The following is an 18,274-nucleotide window of genomic DNA, read 5'->3' as shown; positions in this document are numbered from 1 at the left end:
CAACTATTTTTCATTTTGTTAGAACAACAACTAAGTTTTTATAAAATTCTAATATAGTGAATTTTATATTGTTATCTCCCTGCAGACGCGATACTGCCGCTGGTATGTAAAATTTACAAAACAAAAAACGCATATGCACGTATTTTGTCAGCATATTAATTACCTAATATAAATGTAATTTTTTAACATGAATAATTATAATAAATTATTTTTTAGGGTACTATAGCATATGTACCACAGCAAGCTTGGATACAAAATACACCACTCATGAATAATATATTGGTTGGTCAAACATTTGATGGTCGACGGTTGTATGGAGTTGGTCCAAACTGGACGAAGTGTGCCCGAAATGCGTACTTACGGTTGCGAAGTAGGTCAAATCGTCACGCGTGGCCGTCTATTGTCGTGGCGTAGAACGCGGCACAAATGACAACAAATTGTTACGCCACGGTTCGCACTGCGTTAGACGGGTGGGCGAGAAACACGTGGATACGGGGGGGGGGGGCAGGGCTCAATTTGCACGGCGAATATCAGGCGAGCGTCTGAAATTATTAAATATTAATGTATCGCGACACGGGCGATTGAGACGATACAAATCGTGTGCGCAGCACACGGTAGGACACGAGAGCACAGTCGGGTCGGAACAAAACACGTAGAAAGCGTGGGTGACCGCGGCTCGGGGTCGCACTGCGAGAATCAAACGGGCGACGGACACAAAACAATGAGCCATGGGTTGGCATGGGGCCAGAACTCGGATCGCGTAGAAATGCTCATACGCGACGAGTTCATGAGCGGCGAGGCTCGGGTTCACGGAACAAATATGGCGTATTAAAAAATAATATGGTCAATAATACATGATAACATAGAAATAAATAATCATAATACATAATGAGCCTAGGCAAATAAATAACATGGGTGGAAAAAATGTGACTGATGCACGAGAAAAAATAAATATTTACATAATGAGGACGTCGGGACAAGGATCAGGGCTCGACTGGTAAACGCACGAACTTCACGACTGGGCGTTTGTAGGCACCGTCCTGACTGCGCACGGACACGACGTGAATAACATCGTCAGATCCCGGGTGGACCTCTGTGACACCACCAAGACGCCATTCAGTTGGTGGTCGAGATGGAGCTTCATTACATTGGCGCAAATAGATTAGACTTGGGGGGACTAAGTCCCCCCAAATGTCGGTCAAGTCCCCCCAGTTCAAAATCTAGTAATAAGTACTAATTTTTATATTCTGTGGTACTAAGCGATAGCCTATGGGGAGGGGGACTTGAGTCCCCCTCCAAAAATTTAGCCAATTTGCGGCTATGAGTTTCAACGATGACCATGTCACCGATCGTCAAATTCAGAGATGTCTTTAACCATTTGTGCCGTCCTTGCAGCGTGGACGGGATTGCATTCGAGTGACCAACGTTTCCAGTATGATTGATGACACTGTCGAATGAGTTGTCAACGATTCAGCCGGTTGATTTGAACGTCGGTGATGTCAGGTTCGGGTAAGGCTTGAAGCGGCTGTCCAATCAGGAAGTGTCTGATTGCGAAAACGGTCGATGTGGTTGGACGGTACCTGCCTATTTTATATACATTGTATTAAAAATTATATACGATTACTGATATAACGAAACCATTCGAAATTGTCCACTTAACTGCATACAATATAGGTACCTACTACTTGTATGTACACAAATATTGTTTGTAACAGTTGCAATACTCGGACAATGATTTTTCATGAATTATGTTCATAATTATTATTCATTACACAAGATGGAACTTACATGCCATTGCAGCGGTTCCACTTACATGCACATTTGAAAACACTCAGAACTTACAGAAAGCAATGTCTAGCCAATGGTTCTTATAGTGTACAGACTTGCAATTTTGAACTCTAAGATCAAAAACATACCATCATTACAAACGATACATTACATTGGTTATGCATAAATGTAGTACCTACATGCACAAAAATGAGATCTGTCAATTGCTCAATTGTAAATTAACTATTGTATCTCCAAGTACTATTGTCCAAGTAAATAGTTTTCATTAGTAACTCTTATATTTAAATACAACAGTAGCCAGTAGGTACCTATACCAAAGTGAAAAGTTGACATTCAACACAAATTGAATATAAATAAGTATTTTGCGTTTTAAAACATTTTTATTTAATATAAGGTAGGTACTATGATAATAATATGTAATATTATTATTTTAAACTGATTCTAAGTGTATAACAATTAATTTAAATTATATAAGCAATGTTTTTGCTCAATACACATTTGAAGTTTCAGTATGACATATAAGTTTAACAGAACATTTGACTAATTATATTATACTTATTGACAAATTGAAGCTATCTTTTCATTATAAGGTTTTAATCATTTTACTGGTAACCATTATTCATTGTTTCTCTATGACCAACTACTTTTAGGTAGGTATTAAAAATGTATCAGCTCGTCTTAAATGTATCCATGTGTTGCCAAAAAACTTTCTTTGGTAGGTACCTAATAGACTTTAATAGTAATTTACCACATGGCATTCTGTATGATGATCGCATTTTAATCATCATATAGAACATTTCCTTAAAAATATATTGTATTTAATATAATTTTGAAGTTATTTTCAAAATGCGTTGAAAATTATTAAAGAAAATATTTTAATATTATAACAAAATATAATACGTCTTGATGATATTATTATTATATTTGATAAAAATATTATCAAGAAGATATTTCTGATGCATTTTGAATATGAATAAGATTAATTATAATCATATTTACCGCTATATTATAAAAAGTGTCTATAAAATTTTATTTTATTTTTACCAAATTAATATAGGAGCATATTATAACTATTAAATATATGATTGTAGACTCTACCTATAAATATATCAGTAATGAAATATAAAAACATCTTGTTACCATTTTATCTGGTTTGGTAAAATGGGGATGCTTATTTTTTATTAAAAAAATAGTATTTTTATTAAGTATACATTAAAGGCACCTTTATTTAAATTGTATAATGTTGGTATTGAAAATGGTATGTTGTTTGTAACTTGTAAAGTATTATATTATAATAATAAGTTTATTTACTTCGTCAGTGTAATAATATATGAGTTGTTAATGTATAAAATACAAATGAATAATAATGCTGAAGTTCTGTTACAAAAATGTGTTATTTAGATCTATAGGTAGTTTCGTCAATAAGTAAAATTTCAAATGTAGTACCTACTTACTAATGGAATAATTATTAATTAGGTGTGAACCTGCTATGAATAACCTTACGTTTCCAAAAATATATGAAAATACGATAATTCAATTTTCAATACTATGTTTTATTCAGCCCATCCAAACATTTATCAATTTATAAACGCTTTGTTAAATGTACAATGCGAAACATTTACCGTAAGTACTCATATCATTAATACAAGAAATTATGTTAAAAACAAAGATAAAGAAATCAAAAAAACAAATGCAACTGCGGCAATTAAAGAAAATAACACGATTTGATTATATACAATGTTTATCAGATACATTTTTAACAATATAAAAAATATAATTTTACCATCACCTATATTCATTTCATCATCACAAGTACCATTTAAATTATTCATATTATGAAATATTTCAAAAATATATATATAAATGAAATAAGTAAGAAAAAGTAAGAACATTAAAAAAAGTGAGAATAATAGTGATAAATAATGAGAGCGTGGAAACTGACAACCCTGTGAGTTTTCCTGGTGGTATCGAAGAAAGGCCCTATAAATGCGACTTCTGCACTTAACCTAATATTTCATATAGTTTCAGTGGTATATTTACATAATTTTTATGTTACCTTTTAACAAAGGTTTTTTATGTTATAAGATCCTAGATATTACAAATCCAAGACAAATAAATTGTATTTTTCGGCGGTTAAATCCCAATAAAAAAACTCCGTACCAATAAAAATAAAATATACTGGGTTATTGTGATATAATTATGTATATTATGAAATTGAAGATTAGTGGCCATTTATCAATATATTACTATTCAACTTTTATTTTCCAATAAAGACTAGTTGTTTGATATATTATTTTATTTGAATTTCTTAATGTTAAATATTTTTAGTTAATTTTAATTAATTTTTTAAAATTTGTAGGTTTTACTTATTAAGTTTACATAAATGAATAATGATCTAAGCTGTTATATCTATTATTTTATTATTTATTTGTATTTAATGAAATAACCAATAAAAATAATACAATATTAAAAATAAAAAGCGGGTGAGTGGGAAGCGGGTCGCTCTGCTGTACAGTAGATTACAAGTGGGTCATTGTATAATGGATTGTATCAAACTTGAATTCAATTATATAATATCATTGTATAAGAAAAACGATTCTGAGCGGAGACGATTTGTCAGTCTGGATATTTTACTCTGTTATTATTTATTATATCATGTAAGTTGAATTAATATTATAATATTATTATTTTTTATTCGTTTCTATGGTGATACACAAAGCGTAAGAAATGAAAATCCCATTTTTAGCGGTTTTTCGTAATTTTTCGGTGGGTTTTCCCGTGGTATTAAATAATTATTGATAAAATCGAAAAATGACCGGTTTAAAATACCATCTTCATCCAATTTGCTAAAATATAAGGTACTATAATATGTTGAAATCGAATCACTCCTTCTGGTAAAAATGTTGTATACAAGATATATATATAAAAAATAAACACCATTGTAAAACCACTAGTTTTCTCGCTCCACTCAGTATTTAAAAGGAATACTTAATTTGACTTTAAACAGTTTTTGTCAATTTAAAAACGTCGTAAGTAAATGTTTAAAGTTAATGTTTTAAACAAGTTGTTTACAACATAACAACACTGTTTATTATAAAAAAGTACTGTATGCAAAACCAAAGAAATCACATTTGACACCAACATTAATATTAACAATAATATTTGCACTAAATTAATATTTTTTTTTAGGTATAACCGTAGTCCAAATTATGTCTTGCATGAGTTTATTGCACATTAAAAAAAACCTACCTAATCTACCAGAGTTATGACCAAATATTAAAAAAAATAAAAGAACAAAATACAGTTATAGTTTCTATAATACACAATAATAACAAATAATAATATTCTGATGTTATTGAACTTTATAAAAATTCACGATGATAATATTTGGTTTCATATTAATGACGACATTCAACTGTTTTCCTTTGTAAGAGGCATTTAATTGAAAATATATTCAAGATCCAAAGGACTCGTCTAATACACCATGTTAATATAAACGTTGTATAACTAGAAGTGAAATACAGAGTTTCTACTAACTTATAGGTACACTTATAACATAAAGACCAACGTGTTTAAAGGTCTGCTGACAGCATAGTATGTGGTACTACATAGCATACTATACCGCATTGCTTATAATTGTTGCAAAAATATATTTCCATTGTTCAATATCGATTTAATATATATCAATGGATCATATTTTTTGAGTATATCTGAAAGCAATTTATGATTGGTCATCTTGACAGGTGAGTTCAATGGTTTAAGGATAACTCTGAACAAATTGTAACAAGGTTGTCATGTTAAACTTTAAGCATTGGCCCATACCATTCTGATGAAGTGTGATAGTATAAGTTGCATCAGTAGTGGACGGTATATCAGACAGTACATAAGAATATCAGACAAGTTCAAACACAGTTTTCTAAAAGTGAGATGTGATTTTTTTATATTCCAATTAGACTTTAATATTTGATTATACTGTTTGACAATATTTCATATTGCAAAAATCATTTTAAATGATTCTATCTATTGTAGGTTTGTCACATATTTTGTTTTCAACGTTTGCTTCACATATTGTGGTTAAAAATGAAGTCAATTTAGTCCATGTGTCACAGTTTTTCAGAATCTAAGTTGTATCTCTGACACAGTGGTGGCTGATCTTCCGGTCCCATTACACAAGATGTCATTCAGAGACAGACACGATATAATAACTGATGATGCGTTATTGTTAATATGTTTTAGTGGTAAGGTGTTCTGCATTAACATAGCATGATGAGGTAAATAATAAGACGGTAATGTAGAGAAGCATAGCATCGCATTTGTTTTACATTACTAAGTCGAGGTACTCTTTTATGAACTTAAGACACACGTTTGGTAGTGTAGTCCTTTATAAGGTTGTTTAATAACCACGCTGCAAAATATTTTCCCTTGATTACCCAAAGTTACTGGGCAACTGTTTGAAAGGTAATCTTCTCTCGTGGACTTACTGTTGACATGAAATATACTGGTGGCATGTTGATTCAAGTATCAATAGGTTATGTTGGAACAGCAGTGCCAGTAATTTTTGGTAATATAATATGACAGGTAATTATAGTTCAAAATCCACTTGTTATACAATAGCACAAAAATGTTATTAACTAAGTATACCCATTGCAGAACACAGTAATGTTTGACAAACAGGTATTATTGTGCACATTGCTCTGTACGAATAAATAAAATATGATTCCCACTCTTGAACACTAACATTAAATGTTTCTCCAGCTACTGATGCTATTAATTACATTTTTGTCCTTGGATATTGATACGGTTTATAGTTCGTCGAAGTTATTCAACTGAGTTTAGACGTACTTCAAACACTCAGTTTTGTACAATTGTTTTTTGATTGCAGTCTTATGTTCCCAAATTAATAAATAATTATTAATTCGTGCAATCTTATTTCTTCTCTTTTGACTATTCATGATAAATTCTTTTCGTAAACAAAATCAAACAGTTGAATGGCCTTTATGATTTTTTGAAGATGATTGGTTGAGGACGATTACTTTATTACTAGTTCCTACAATGTATACAATTTAAATTACTTAATTATTAATAGCATAGGAATCACCTTATTAATTCTTTTTCATTTTTTTTTTTTGTATTGCAATACATTAATAATAAGTTTGATTTTTTTTTCTTATTTTTTTTTTTAACAATATTATTTTTAATAAATTAATTATAAGTATATGACCCATCTATGCTCTACAGTTGAATGGCCTTTTTACAGTATTTTCAAAGGTTCCCAAACTTATCAGCAAACAGTTTTAATTAATTGAGGACGATTACTTTATTACTAATTCCTACAATGAATACAATTCAAATTACTTAATTACTAATAGCATAGGAATCACCTTATTAATTTTTTTCCTTTTTTTCTTATTTTTTTTTAACATTATTTTTTTCAATAAATTAATTATAAGTATGACCTACTATGCTCTACAGTTGAATGGCTTTTTTACAGTATTTTCAAAGGTTCCCAAACTTATCAGCAAACAGTTATTGTAATTAATTGAGGTTGTTTGCTTTATTACTAATTATCCATTACATTGTATACAATTCAAATGACTTAATTTCTAACAGCATAGGATTCATATCTTACAAGAAATCACTCTACAATTTTTCTTTTTTCTGTTTTTTTTTTTTTTTTTACGAACAAAAATGTTTGCAATAAATTAGCTATAGCATAGGAACCACCTTATAATATTTTGTCTCTTTTTGCTTTTTTTTTTATTCTTAATTACTTATTGTATAATACATTAATAATAAGTATAATTTTCGTATTTTTTTTTTCACAACAGTAATGTTTATTGCTATAAATAACTTATAGGTATGGCCCAATTATGCTTTACAATGTTATAGGAATCATCTTATAATGAGTATTATTAATTTTATTTCTTGACAGAACCTAATAGAGTTTACAGTAAGTAAATTTAACATTTTTTATTATTATTATTGTTACGGCTTTGCATATCACTAAAAGGTAAGCCTTGTGACGATAGACGAGAGTCAACATATTATAATATAAAAAGTTTTAAATTCTACGTCATTGCACAACTTAAATACTAATATTATATTATATATTACGATCCTGCCAATAGTGTCTTAAAATGTATAGTTATTTTTTATTAAGATTAACATTTATTTAATTTGAAATTTTCTAAATAACTATTTAAGTGCTCAAAAAAGAAATTAAATTGCTAAATGCAAATCGGATCTTTTTAGTTTTTTCTGCTGAAGAAATTATAAAAAAACGTAAAAAGTTTAAAATCAAAAAATATATGTTGTTTGAAGTTAACATTGTGTTGTCATTTTTATTAAAGTTAACAATAAAAAAAATGTGGGTAAGTGAATGTCACTCTGCTGTACAGTAGGTTACAAGTGGGTCACTGTTATGAATGGTGTTAAATTTGAATTCAATGATATAATTATATCATTCTATAAGAAAAACGATTCTGAGTGAAAACGGTCAGTGAGTCTATGATATTACCAAGTATATTTAATGATATTATTGTGAATAAAGTAATTTATATATAACCTATTTACGTAGAACGTTATTTTAAACGTGGAGCCTTGTTTTCAATTTTCAATCCTTACCTATAAAAGTTGAACATGTTATACATTTTTAACTACAAAATAATTATTAAATTTGAAATTTGAAAATGTTGTCAATATTTGAACTTTAAATGCTTATAAAAAAATATTTTGCCTATGTATTTTTAATATTTTTCAACTGCTATTAGAATGATATATCAGGAGCCTTATATTAAATATCCACGCTTTTTTACCCAACAAATAAAATTTATTTGATATTTATAGAAAAAAAAACTAAAAAAATTGAAAACTGACAATGTCCGCAAACAGCTCAAAAAGAGTCAAAATATTTTTAAAATTTTATGGTGTATAGAAAATGCTAATATAAACATTCAATGAAATTTTCAAGTATCTACAGTCATTCGTTTTTTAATTACAATAAAATAAGAAAATTGTTACATGAGAAATCGAGTGAATATCAAATGTTGTAAAAATATAAATTTCAGACGCTCATAAAAATGTAATTTAAGTTGCTTGTAGACATTTTTTTTTTATATATAAAGGTAGACAAACTTATGAGTAATCATATATTACATTTTCAAATCTTAGATTTAAAAAGAAAAATTTTTATGAATTCTCAACTCAAAATAATTTGTTAATTTTTGTGATATTTCTGTATTTTGTCAAAATTTGAACTTCAAATGCTTATAAATAAAAACTGTGACTAAGGATTTTTAATTTTTTTCAAACGTCATTGTGACAATATAGTAGGAGCCTTCTATTAAATTTTCAAACTTTTTTACTCAAAAGATAAAATTTTATTGATATTTATAGAAAAAAAAACTAAAAAAATTGAAAACTGACAATGTCCGTAAGCAACTCAAAAAGAGTCAAAATATTTTCAAAATTTCATGGTGTATAGGAAATGCTAATATAAACATTCAGTCAAAATTTCATGTCCCTACGGTCATTTGTTTTAGAGTTACACCAAAAACTAAAATCGATTTTCTCGAAAACAGATTTTGCTTAAAAATTCCCGTTTTTCCTTAATTTTTCTTTTGTTTTTCACGTCGCTTTTGAAAACTACTGAAAACCCCCCTTTACTTTTGACCCCCCAAAGTACCAACTAGATTCACTTTCCTATCAGAAAAGTTATTGTTGAAGAAAATCCGAGCACTTTTACTGTCCTAAAAAGTGAAGACAGACACAAAAATAAAAAAAAAATTTTAAAAAAAACACACATCATTATAAAATCAATTCATTCATCGCTTCGCTCAGAATCTAAAAAAAAACACACATCATTGTAAAATAATAACAGTATTTTATTTACTAGTTAGGTATAATATGTAAAAGTGTAATGTAGGTAATAAGAATATTCTATTTTTTTAGGTCTAAAATATTCGTTATTTGTAATTACTATTTCAACTAACCTATGTGGTATATAATACTATCTACAAGTTACAGCCGTGAAATAACGTAAATACTAAATATATAAATAAAGTACCTAACTAGTGTTGATAGATACACTGTGATAACAAAAAATAGTCCACTAGCTAATATAGTGGATAGTAGAGTATTCTATGATAATAATAAATCATTTGGTCAATGATAACTGATTAATTAATAATTTTATTACATTTATTCACAAATATCAATACTATGAGATTAAAACTGGCATCACTTTTTTAATGTAAAATGTAAAAATGTTCGCTATCTAGTATAGCATAGTTGCATAGATATCTATGTATTTATTAAAGAAAAAGAAAGGGGCCGCACAGTGGCAACGTCATTTTACGTGGCCAAAACTATACATTTTAATTTTTATGTTTTTTTTTATAAAATCATTATCTAAACATGCTTGGGAATACTGATACACAGTTACAACCTTCTAGGTCCAATTCCTCGAGAACAGTACCATCGTTCGCAAGATGTTTTCTTACTTGTATACCTATCGCAGGGGCCTATCGATTCCGCCAATGTAGCATCGATTCCGCCATTATCGACTCCACCAGTTCAGGTAGTCTAAAAACAACCTATCGATTCCGCCACCTACCAATTTTTACCTCAACCTGGCAACTGCTGCTATCAACCTGTTTTTATTATAAAAATAATAATATATCTAAAAAATAATTCCATAATTCATTTAAATATTAAAAATAAATTAATAATCAGTATAATAATTAATACAATACAATATATATAAAAAATAATTAAATATAAATTAATTTAGTCAAATATAGTTTTAAGTTACACTTTTTTTTAACACATTTCCACTTATACGCACGATAGGTTGTTTTTGACTACCTGCACTGGCGGAATCGATGCTGGCGGAATCGATAAACCTTATCCCCAAGTATAAAAAGGTCTAGCGGAATCGATGAAACCCCACCTATCGCGTCGTATTTCGTTGTCTTACTTGTACATGTTTTATATTGTAGCATAAATATTTTGAAAATAATAATATTTTACAAAATACTAAAAATAGATTTTATTTTTTTTTCTATTTTATATCGTACTAAGAATATTAAAAACATTGATTTTTGTATTTGTTAAAGAGTATACCACTTAAAATTACGCAATTTTTTCATTTGAAGAACAAATGGAAGTTATAGAGCAAGTTCTTAGCTATTCAAAAACAAACATCTATTTTTGCGCTAATTAAATAAATAAATCTTAATACAAATTTGAAACACTAAAACAAGAAGTAGGTACGTACAACGCGTGTGGGTAACAAAACGTTTATGCGATCTTAAGTAAAAGTAGGTATAGTACCTACATATTATAGTGCACATTATGTCTTATACGGGTACTTTACCTAGATACCTACATTTTTATCTTAATATCTTATCATGTTTATACTTTTAAGTAATATAATTGGCATAGATTGGCTGTCAAATTACCCATATCGAATAAATTGTTAAAATACTGGTTTTCGCGATAATCCATTTTTTTTTTATAAAAATAGTATTTGTACGCCGAGATGGTTCACTAGCGCAAAAACAGATATTTGTTTTTAAATAGATAAGAACTTGCTCTATTACTTTCATTTGTTCTTCAAATGAAAAAATTGCGTAATTTTAAGTGGCACTCTTTAACAAATACAAAAACACCAAAAACCAATGTTTTTTAAATTAAAATGTTTAATGTATAGTTTTGGCCACATAAAATGACGTTTCAGACAACTGTACTCCCCCCCCCCCTCATGTGCATAACCCTATGACTAGATACAGAACCTTGTCCAAAAAAGAACTCTCTGCAAAAATATAAAAATCCTATACTCGATGGTGATAGTAGTAATTTTGTCAAACTTATGGTTGGTCCTATGGTTGGTCTCCATTAAAACCATCAGTTAATAATGAAGATTTAGTATTAAGTAATGAGTTTGTCTACAGATGAAATATTATCATTTTATTTACTATTAATTGAAATGTATTTTTTGCAACCGAAAAAAGTATTTCGTTGAATATAATTGAATCGCCTCAACAACCTGTAGGCTGTAGATAACAAGTCACACAATTATTAGTTTCTGCAGATATTATACTTTTACTAAATTAATAACTTTAATTTTACTTGTATGTTAAATATAATAATTTTTTGATATTAAATATTGTTATTATTATTAGAAAAAATTCCGTGAAGCATCAAAACAAATATTATGGTATGGTTTCTTATTTAAATTAACCTATGTATTCTTTTTTCATTTTTGGTTATCTTATTTGAACAATATATTATGTTTGTTATTCAAGAAGTATAAAAAAGATTATTTTCTGTTGATCATCATAAAAAAAAGAAGTTACTACAAGATCAACAGACGATATCTCAAAACGTAAAAATGATGATATTGATTATTCTCAATTGATAATGATTGGTTAGTTAATATCTAAAACAATTTCATTTTTTTTATCATTTATGTGTGTATTTAATTAATTGTGAATTTTGTTTATAGAAAAAAGATCCCACCTAAGACACATAAGAGTGATGATTCAACTACTTTAAAATCAAAAAACAATTAAACCTGATAGGTAATTTGAGAACAACACACTTTATTTATTTTTATTTTATGTTTTTTTTGTGCCCTATTTAATTATTAAGCTAAATACTTTAATTTCCAAAAACTGTTTATTTGATATTTTGTGAAAAGTATAACTTTAACTATAATATTAATTATAATTACAAGATCAACAGACGCTATCTCAAAACGTATCAATTGATGATTTTGACTGTTATTTTATTTACTATTTATTTAAATATATTATTTGCAGCAGATAAAAGACATTTGTGGAATATAATTGAATCTCTCATATAGAAATATAAGGAGCCCCCATACATTTTTTCTCATTATATTATATTTTTACAAAATATCATATCATAATTTATAAGTAGGAGGAATTAGGAACAGAATGTTTTCTACAGGAATTTAAGTTTTATAGTATACAGTATAATATATATATATTTACCATAGTTTTAATTTAACCGTTTAATGTAGTCAATAATTTTACATAGATAGTTATAGAGAAATCGTTTATTATTTAGTTTTTGTTCCATGACAATTGAACTTTCATATTAGTATTTTTCTCCATTCCAACGGAATAAATGAACATTATGTTGATTGTTGACAGTTTCTACAGTTCTACAGTTCTACAGTTCTACAGTCCTGTTAAAATATATTGTGTGATAGTGTGATACCAATATTATATAATCGCGATATACAAACATTTAAGAGCGCTATTGAAATATTTTAATACAAACTAATTTTGTATGCACTTTTAGTAACTATTTCATTTATTTTTATTATACAATATCATATTATCATCATTATCTAATATTTTAATGTATTTTAAATTTTAATGTATTTTTACTTAAATACAAATTGTACAGTACCTGCCTATTTTATATACAATATATTAAAAATTTTATATAAATACTGATTTAACGGAATTATTCAAAATTGTCCACTTAACTGCATATAATATAGGTACCTGCTACTTGTATGTACACAAATATTGTTTGTAACAGTTGCAATACTTGGACGATGATTTTTCATGAATTATGTTCATAATTATTATTCATTACACAAGATGGAACTTACAGAACGCAATGTCTAGCCAGTGGTTCTTATGGTGTACAGATTTGTCAATTTTGAACTCCAAGATCAAAAACATACCATCAAATTGTAAATCATTAAACCAACGATACATTACATTGGTTATGCGTAAATGTAGTACCTACATACACAAAAATGAGATCTGTCAATTGCTCAATTGTAAATTAACTATTGTATCTCCAAGTACTATTGTCCAAGTTAATAAAGGCCCACCACTAGCCGGCTGGGGAGCCAAAATAGTGGTAGGGGCAACGCCCCGGGTTGATCCACTGACATCAACCAAAAACTTAGTCAGTACCACGGGAGAGGGGAGCCCCACCGCGCACAGATACGGCCAGCCGGAGCTGTGCGTGGTGCCCCTCAAGGTTGAGGAGCCTACCTCGGCTGAAACGTGGTGGCTGTGGGACAGGCGCCAGATAGTAGTACATAAACCACAACACCTAGTGGGAGGTCCGGCACCCAAGGTGGCACTTAACTGAGTCATCCCGGCCCTCAGAAAAGGTACGGGCCCTCCGGGGCCCGGTGCTGGTGGTCCCCAGACGACCCTAGGCCGTAGGCGGTTAGCCGTCGACGTCCTAGCTCCACCTCCGCCCGTAAGTAGCGCCCAGCGCTAAGGCACGGACGGACGGCGGTAGGCGAGAGCCAGAAAACCCGGAGACTCCTGTCCAAGTTAATAGTTTTCATTAGTGACTCTTATATTTAAATACAATAGTAGCCAGTAGAGGTATATGGTACCTATACCATAGTTAAAAGTTCACATTCAACACAAAATGAATATAAATTAGTATTTAGCGTTTTAATACATTTTTATTTAATATAAGGTAGGTAGCTACTATAATTAGGTACATGATATTAATATGTAATATTATTATTGTAAACTGATTCTAAGTGTATAACAATTAATTTAAATTGTATAAGCAATGTTTTTGCTCAATACACATTTGAAGTTTGAAGTTTCAGTATGACATATAAGTTTAACAGAACATTTGACTAATTATATTATACTTATTGACAAATTGAAGCTATCTTTTCATTATAAGGTTTTATTCATTTTACTGGTAACCATTATTCATTGTTTCTCTATGACCAACTACTTTTAGGTAGGTATTATAATTTATTAGCTCGTCTTAAATGTATTCATGTGTTGCCAAAAACTTTCTTTGGTAGGTACCCAATAGGTTTAAATAGTAATTTGTCATGGATTGTTTTATGTTTATTTTAAATAAAACAAATATAATAGAATCGGGGTAAATATTTTAAGGAGAATTCATTGATCAAAACACCAAATATGATTTGTTTTAATTATTGTCAATATCATTCTAATACCATAAACCTGTACCTTCCTATAAGTTTATATGACTTTTGACAAGTTATAACAAATTAATCTTATGCAATTTTCAATAAATTATCCCGGAAATTTAATTTATTACTTCTTATTCTTATTAAGGAAGTGTTTAAAATTTTCATACACTTGTATATGTATTTTTAAATTAATTTATAATTTAAATTAATTATACTTAATGTATTTCAAATTATATATATAATATTGTATGTTAATGATAGATAGGATATCAATCTAAAGTATTAAGTACCATTGCCATTTGATAGTGTAATATATTATGTTTGGTTCTAGTAATATTTTTTAATAATTTATGTTTAACACTATAGGTATACCTCTTAATAGTATATTGTAAAATTTGTTTAAACGTAATACTAATTGTCATCAATAGACAATATATTATAGCAATACAGCTAACTATATTTCTAGCTAAATATTACTAACTAATTAGTATCGCTTACTATATTACCATGTTATGATATTAGTATAACTATTAATATTACTATATATAATTAATCTCAAAGTATTTCAGAGTTGAAATTACTATGAATATGTGCATGTGTTATAGTTTGTTTAATACGGTTAATACATCATGTGCAGTATGAAATTACAAAGTGTAGTCACAACGTATAGTTATATATTAATAAGTAATATAATTAGTTTAAAATTTTGTATTTTTTACAATTATTAATGATTCTTGAAGATTTTTAGGATATTATTTTAATGAATATGAATGATTTAAATATAATATTTTGTAATGATATTAATGTGAATTTGGTATTATGACAAATAATAGATAGATTTATTTACTGTTTGGGTATAAAAGGTATAAAATTAATATGTTTGATATTACTATTTAAAATTTTTAATTGTTGCAAATAAAATGTATGTTTTAAAAAAAGCATTTTTATAAATAAAAAAAAATTCAATTCAATTCTGAAGAATTTCATACATTTTATAGTATACCTATTATAATAATGTTTCAAAGCAGAAGGTGGTTTTATTGAAACTGACAAAAAATTTAATAATCATGAAGGTAATATTACTGTATAATATTAAATTTTCATATCCATATTTTTCTTCAATATCAATAGCATTTTATTCATAGGTACCTATGGCTAATTCATAAATGTTTAATTAAACAAAAATATTAACAGATTCATTTAACAACAAAATAATAATATATGATATATAACTATACTGTAGTGTAGAACGTAGTTTTTCTTTGAACAAACATATTTTAAACAATATATAAGTTATAATTGTAAAGAACATAATTTAACTATCAATTTTAATCAAAAAAAATGATTTTCTACTAGGTAATTTAATTTAATTTTTTAATTTTAATTTTTTTCGTTTATTCGTTAAGCATCAACTACGCAGGTTATTAGCTTTAACAAGAGTTATCACATTATTATATTATAGAAGATATTTTGAGCTAAACATAATATATTAAATTAATGAAAATGTTTAGTAATTTTGAACAAATACCTAGGTACCTATATATTTTAATGATATTAATATAATGCTTTTTTAATTAAAGATTAGAATAAATTACATAACTTAATTCAAGATGATTATTGTTGAATTTATGGCAATTTTAGAATATTAATAATTAAATATATAACCTACTTATACTATTTTTTTTTCATTAAATTAAAGTAATTGTGAAATAAAAAAAATAATATAATGGCTGGAATACGTAGGTACTAGTTTTAAAAATGCCTTTATTTATAATTCAATAAAACAAAAATGTAAAGTAAGTACCTAGGTTTATTATAAATTTAAATTAATTAAATTAATTAAAAATGAACATATTATAATTATTTATATCTTATATATATTATGAATTGGAACATTTATTTGTTAATGTGTATTTTTACTGTATTTCTTAACATTTACATTTCGACTCAAAACTACTATAAGACCAAATATATTTCCGCGTATCAGATTTGTTTTATTACCTATATTGGGTAAAAATCTACTTTACCGGACACCCTTTTTTTTTTCAAAATACGTAGTTTTTATGTTAAATTCAAAAGTGTTTGATAAAATTTCCCGAAATTTCCCGTTTAAAAGTTATGGCAACAAGTCGGGTGATATTTTCGATTTGCGGAGTGGAGCGACGGCGCCGAGGAGCGTAGCGAAAAAAAAAATGAAAAAAAAAAAGGGTGTCCGGTAAAGTAGATTTATTCCCCTATATTGTATTATAGTGTCAACTAATAAGTTATTAAATTATATTACTGTTATATTAGTTAATTCTTAGCTGACTGCAGGGAAGAGAAGGTATATCATACATGGGCCACCCAGTGGCGTGCCCAGCATACCCTGTTTTCAAATAATAATTATTAATATTTTTGAAGAAACATAATTTTATACATTTTTTTCTTCATAATACGATATGTAATTGAATCATTTTGGAATAAAGAGTATTTATTTATTACCCACTTACAGCAAGCGTTTATACGTTATTATACGTTATTATTAATTCTTTCCTTCGTCGCAAACAATTGTAGCCACTGCGTATCGGCTAAAAACTACGACTAAAAAAAGCAAATAATAGACAATAATACACCCGAGTCCCGAAGTGAGTTATTTATACATTCGTCACTGGCCGTTTACTGCCGACAATCGTCATTTGATATAAGATAATGAATATGGTTTAAAAAAATATGTTATTTTTCGGTATTAATAATTTATTAGTTTATTACAGTGTGTACTGTGTACTGTGTAGTCGTGTAGACGTATTATAGTGACTTGTGTGTAACCGAGCCGATCGAGGAAATCGTTTTGTCTGTTTTTGTTTATGTACACTATTAGAATAACCTAAGTACTTTTTTATTTTATATTGGTTATAAATTGACTAATAATTAAATACAAATAAAATTAATTCAGGATTCTACAAAGATTGTTGACGAGTTTGCTAAATTGAAAAATCGAAGACTTCAATTCACTAAATAATTATTATATTTTATATTTGTATGTACTTATAATTAAAAAAACTATTGTTTCATTTGTATTCATTTATTATTCAGTTATATAAAAACTTAATTTTATTTTTTATTATCTTTAAATATTATTAACAAGTCAAACAGGAGTAATATATTGTGTTGTATTATATTATTTTATAATCATTTTTTCTAATTCAATTTAAAAGTATTATAAAGTTTTAAAAAAAAAAATGTGTATTGGGTACATATTATATAAACTAAAATAATTATAAGCGGGCCTATCCTACATTTTGAACCTGGGCACGCCTCTGGGGCCATCAGCCCTTACTATGGTCCACAATTCATGGCACAATACAGGTGTATACAGCATATAATTCCAACGATTGTGGGACAGAAAATGAATTATGCCTATAAATAAATCATAAATAGGTAGTCAAAATATTTTTAAAATTGTATGGCGTTTAGAAAATACTAATATAAATGTTCTGTTAAAAATTCAAGTGTCTATGGTTATTTATTTTTGAGTTACAC

This window comes from Metopolophium dirhodum, chromosome 1 (genome assembly GCF_019925205.1).
Source record: "Metopolophium dirhodum isolate CAU chromosome 1, ASM1992520v1, whole genome shotgun sequence".
Taxonomy (NCBI): Eukaryota; Metazoa; Arthropoda; class Insecta; order Hemiptera; family Aphididae; genus Metopolophium; species Metopolophium dirhodum.
Note: the sequence above shows the minus strand (reverse complement) of the source record.